This window comes from Leuciscus leuciscus, assembly GCF_965113295.1.
Source record: "Leuciscus leuciscus genome assembly, chromosome: 22".
Taxonomy (NCBI): Eukaryota; Metazoa; Chordata; class Actinopteri; order Cypriniformes; family Leuciscidae; genus Leuciscus; species Leuciscus leuciscus.
This window is the reverse complement of record NC_138746.1, coordinates 18,122,581-18,128,648: the sequence shown is the minus strand read 5'-3', so window position 1 is coordinate 18,128,648 and position 6,068 is coordinate 18,122,581.

Sequence of the window (6,068 nt, the reverse complement as noted above, 5' to 3'; positions counted from 1 at the left end):
GGTTTGGGGGGAGGGGGCGACACTGAAGGAGCTCTTAAAGTGAGTCTCAGGAGAGCCAGAAGAGGGAGATTTTGTTACCAGTGATGCATTGACCTGACAACACTTCAACCAGCCAGACCCCCGACAAAGACTAACATGTGTTTGTGGGAAAGGGATATGGGTGATACGTCAGTTTTAAAATCCACTTTTCTGAAGGTCACTGAAACTCAAGCAGCCATTTCTCACTTACACACACACACACAGAGAGAGAGAGAGAGAGAGAGAGAGAGAGAGAGAGAGAGAGAGAGAGAGAGAGAGAGAGAGAGAGAGAGAGATAATGCTTATATATCTAGTAGCACAGATGTGTCTCTCAAATTAAACAGAAAATAATAATTTAGCCGTTTTAGGTTTGAAACAATAAATAGACAAAAATAGATAGACGGACGGACGGATGAACGAATAGATGGATAGATAGACAGACAGACAGACAGACAGACAGATAGATAGATAGATAGATAGATAGATAGATAGATAGATAGATAGATAATGTGTGAAATACCATTAATTCACTATAGATAGATTCTTCCTAACATAGTTGCAATAAAAAGGTGAATCTTTGAAACAATGCTTGTCAGAAGAAAGAAATAATACTTTTGGCATCTCGTTCAGGCTTGGAAACATTAAGCCAAACTTTCACTCCCCAGAGAGGGAGAGAGAGAGAGAGAACAGGATAAAACTCTAGATGGCTCCATTAAAGAAAGAAAAAACTCAGGAAATGAAAACAGAAATATGATAGCTTCCTGTTTTTCATTGGGACTCGGAGCATTCTCCTTTTGGGGTATAATTATTACAATGAGATCAGTGTGATATAGTCCAAAACCTTCGACACACATACACACCCTCATTTTGTAGTCTAATCCAGGTTTCTCTGGCGTGCTTCTGCTGGCTGACATTCCAGTGGCAGTTCTGTCTCTCTGGATCACAGTGATCTAGATCCACATTGATTATGGAATTCCGGTAAAGTCCTGATATCAGCGGGAGAACTGGACTGACTACACAAAACAGTTTCCCAGCAAGCATTAGAAAAGGGCTTCTCTTTCTTTTCTCATCTTTTACTTCTCTTCTTACTATAGGCCTATGTGTTTTCAGTCAACTCACAACTATCTTTTTTTTTTACTCTGCTATGTCACTCTTCTGTGATTAATTATTTAGCTAGTTATGTAGGCTGACTTACATATTCATTGTAGACACAAGTGCATAAAGGAAGCATCATCAGCTTTACATACAATATTTCAATGAAAAGGTTTCTAAAACAGACATATCTAATTTCCTGATAAAACAGTAGCGAATGTATGAGCATCCGAAAACACACATTTCACTTATTTGCCTGTCGCACACATTTTAAATGTTTGCACACTTTGTTTTGCTAACACATTGACTCGGTTGTCTTGACTCATTAACTCATTAGTCTTAGCAGGAGCTTGTAATAACCATAATTACTGTGGCTGCAGGGTTACTTACCACAATGTCTCTTCTGCCCTCTGGTGGTAATGTTAAGCATAAACCTAGTTCGAATCAGGAAGGCTGGAGTTTGCACTTCTGTTATTCTAAATCACAGCAAATGGGTGAAAACAGCAAATTATACGTTAAAACACGAATATTATAAGTTGATCTATAGCTTTAAAATTCTAAAATTAAGAGAGACTGACGGAGAAAATCATGCGACGCGGAAATAATAGGAAAATACAAATAAGAACAGCAAAGAAAAACAGTCTTAGACATAGGCCAACAAACAATTATAGGAGGTTGTCCACACATTATCTATAAATGATGTGTGTATCAGTTCTGTAGACTAATGGCAAAGCTTAGAGATTTTGGAGAATGAACTGTAAACTTCGATTTATTAAAAAAAAATTATGTCGAAAAGAGCAGGTATTTGGTATTTGTCTCCCCCTAGCGACTGATGTGAGGTATTGCATTATAAAACACGTCTTGTCTACTCTATTGTGTAAAGCATCATTGCCTACCTGGGTACCTGTATAAAGTTCAGATGTCATTTTGTGGTTGTCCTGCAGGAGTTTGTCTCCTCGTGGATATTCCCGAGCACTAGATCTATGACGGTTTTAAGGTAAGTTACGAAGCTTTTGAGTTGCCAGAATTGTACCCATTTCTCTAGATTAATCCAGATTGATTGTAGCTGTAGTAAAAATACTCTTAAGTAGGCTATTTTTTTAGTGGAAGCAACGAGAGGCTACAGATGATCATGTTGGCTACGGTCACGTGCTCACATCTCTGTTGTATTGAGAAGCTGTCAAGATCCGAGACTAAAGCTTCAGATCGAGCACAATTACTGGCTGACTATCGCTTTTCAATAACCCTCGTGCTAGTTTTCTTCTGACAGCTTTTATGTGACATTATTGTCGGCTTCATTTTTCTGACTGCAAGAGACGACAACATTCTGTCATAATCATTGATTACTTCACCATTTCTCCTGGAATTCAATTCACATTTGTTTCTTCTTTAAGGAGATTTAAAGTTTCCGGTTCTTGTTAGAAGTTGTTACGAGGCCGCGGTCGAAAAGCAGTTTTGTATCTTGCAAAGATAGACGAAAACACGCTCTCATTATTGATTTGTCTGTAAAGAAAAAATACATCACATCAGGCATCACAACACATCATGCTGCACAGCCATTAAGAACCTCAAATTAATATATTTATATAATTATGAAATGTTCAGGAACTTTGTGACCTAAAAAAAAACTTTATGAATTTTTGGTTGATCTATTATGACGATATGTTCATCAATTTTATTATTGTTTTATAACAACATTAATTATTTAACCAGGTTAAAAAAAAAGTCATTGAGATCAAAATCCCTTTTACAAGAGTGACCTGGTAGACAATTCTTAAGTGTTTCAATAATTTCAATATTAGTTTTAACAATTAGATTTGTTAAAATAAGTTTCAATAAGTAGATTTAATGAGGCCGGAAAAGTCAGAAATAACCCGAAGTGGATACAAATTTGTAACAGTGCACTTGGAGGTTTATCATGGCCTTAACGGAGGTTTATCATGGCCATAGCATTAGCCATTGACTTCAATAGTCTATATATATATATATATATATATATATATATATATATATATATATATATATATATATATATATATTTATTTATTTTTTTAAGTCAATGGCTGCCGTCAACTTTCTGGTTACCAACATTCTTTAAAATATCTTATTTTGTTTTCAACAGAAGAAAGAAACTCATACAGGTTTGGAACAACATGAAGGTGAGTAAATTATGACAGGCTTTTCAGTTTTTGGGGATTATCCCTTTAAAGGGATAGTTCATCCAATTAAGTCCATTGTTGTTGTTTTGGACTCCACTGACTTTCATTGTATGGGCAAAAACAGTTGAAGCATTCGTCAAGAGATTTTATTTTGTGTTTCGCAGAAGAAAGAACGTCATATAGGCTACATGTTTGGAACGAGAGTAAATGATGGCGGAATTGTAATTTTTTGTGAACTTTTTCTTTACTTTTGCTTATGTTAGTGTAGATTTAAAATATGACAAAATTATTTTAATGTGATTTAAAGTGGTATAAATAAATGCAATAGCCTATCCAACGTAAGGCAATTGAAAAGTGTGGGTTCCTGGCGTGTAGCTGTCCACGGTGCTGAATGGCGCCTATTTCACCGAGTGCGATTCTGTTATTGACAAAAGCAAAACATTTTGTGTGTGTGAGAGAGAGAGAGAGGGAGGAAGGGAGGGAGGGAGAGAAAGGATTTCACTGACGTACAGAGTATGAAGATATCCATGTAAGTTTGGACCATGATTTTATGTAGCCTACAGTCTGCGTGTCTCTGTAGGACCTCAAATGGACGAATAGGCCTAATCTTTTAAGTTTTCTAGAACACTCTTGAACACTTCCCCCCTCTTGCTTTTGAAACAGCTAGAACTATATCCGTTGTAGATCCTACTTTCGTGAAAAAAATTGGAAACGTATTGATGAACCTATAATGATGAAAGCTCCCGCTATATAAATAAACATTTATAACCTATATATTTTCCAGTTATACAGTGCCATTTATGGTTGTTTTGTGGCCTTTGTTTCAGCATGATGATGCAGGCAGTGGATCCGCCCGACTAAAAAGGGCACTGAGCTGGAAGTCATGCCACGCCACATTTGACCACCAGAGGTCGCAGCCGAAATCAATTCTGCAAATTAAGCATGCATTTATGACCAAAGACGAAAGCACAAATATGAACGCTATAGGACCACATTTCCAATGCTAACGGTTAGAGATTGTGTTTGCTTTATATTTTACATTTAGCAGCTGCAGACGCTTTTATCCAATGTTATTTAAGCTAATCCAAGGGAGAAAACAATGTAAGTGTTGCAATATAAAAGTATAAAAAAAGGCAAATAGGATAGCCTACCTACATTTCCTAGCCAGTGAAGTGCTCCAAAAAGAGGCTTGTTTGCAGTCGTTTTTGGACAAATTAATTGGATATTTGTTATTTGATTGACGCACAAAAGGCAACGTTCAAGTCTAATTTTGCAGACAGAAACAAAAAAAGTGTAGTTCACACAAACAATTGCCAATTATAGAAAAATCGACTTTCACTGAGAGGAATTTACAAGACTTCTACATTTTAAATAGGCCCCCACACATGTGTATATGTATGTAGCTACACGTCCTTTTCTAATTGGACCTTTATATAGCCTCTACATTAGCGTTATTTAAAAAAAAGTAAATTTTTGAGGCTTGTTTGACCATTTTCTTTCCACTTGCAGAATGACAACTATGCAATAGAAACGTAAATAACTTACTTTTTTTATTTTTTATGTTCAATCGAAAGTGATAAAAAAAAAGGTTTATTGAGTAGGCTAGTGTATTATTATTGTTATTATTAGATTGGCTACTTAGATAGACTTCTAGACAGTGAACTACTCAATTAAACGTCCCAGAACGTCACACACTCACACAAATGAAAAAAAGTTTGGATTTCTGTACCTCTGGCAACCCCGGCGGAGAGTTTTCATGCTGAGGTTTGGGGAGGGGAAGGCGGGGTGCTTCTTTGTTAGCTCGGCCCTCTCCAACTCGTCATTAGTGCTGATTACCGTTGACCAATTTGACAACCTTATTGACTGCTAAAAAAGACTTTTTCATCGTCCCACCCTGCACTCCCCATAGCTCAAAAGAAACGGAAATTCTCCTCCATTCTGTATCCAGTGTTTAAAATAAAGCCGTGCTCCTTTCCCCTCCCTTGCTTTGGCTCCTATTTTTTCCTTTTTCTCGGAAGGAACACTTGGTTTGGCCCCGCCGTTGTTCAGACTGAAAGAGGATTGAAAAATACAGCTTGTGCTTTTTATTGGGAGCGTTAATGAATGGCGCGGGTTAAACCCAGGTGCGCGCAGTGAACCCTTCAGGCAGTTGGGAAACAGAGGCGCTGTGTTTTTGCGCCTGCTCCTTCACTCAATTAGCCTACGACATAAACATCTTCAGCAGATTTGAGCACTAACAACAGCGTCGTCGTGCTTTTAAAAGAAAAATATTTATAAAACATTTATTTTTCATCTAACTATGAATAATTTGGAAGGATATAAAAAAACTTTACTCATTTTCTTTTTCTTTTTTTTTTTGTCTATAGCTTCTGGCACTTGACAGAGGCAAACCATTCTTTTTGAGAACAAAAAGTTTTGAAAATAAGTAATATTACGAAAACGATGTTAAATGTTTTAACATTTTAAGTAGCCTACAGTCAACTTGGATTTTTAAGTAATTTCAACTTAAATTACATTAAACTGACTTAAAATGAGTTGAATCTTGTACAGCTTATAAATAAAAGTTGAAAATTGCTTAACTTATTTTGACGACTTAAAGCAATGTAAAAACATATGTTATTAGCCTATAACTTATTGATCATATTTTTTTTACAGTATTTTGTTGTGATTATAGAAGTCGAAGAATTCAAATCTGAACAATGCCGCAAGGCGAATTAACCTATAGATTTAAATAAATGTAGCCTATATCCGATCAATGCCACAAAGGTGAATGTAGATTTAAAGAAACATATAGTTATT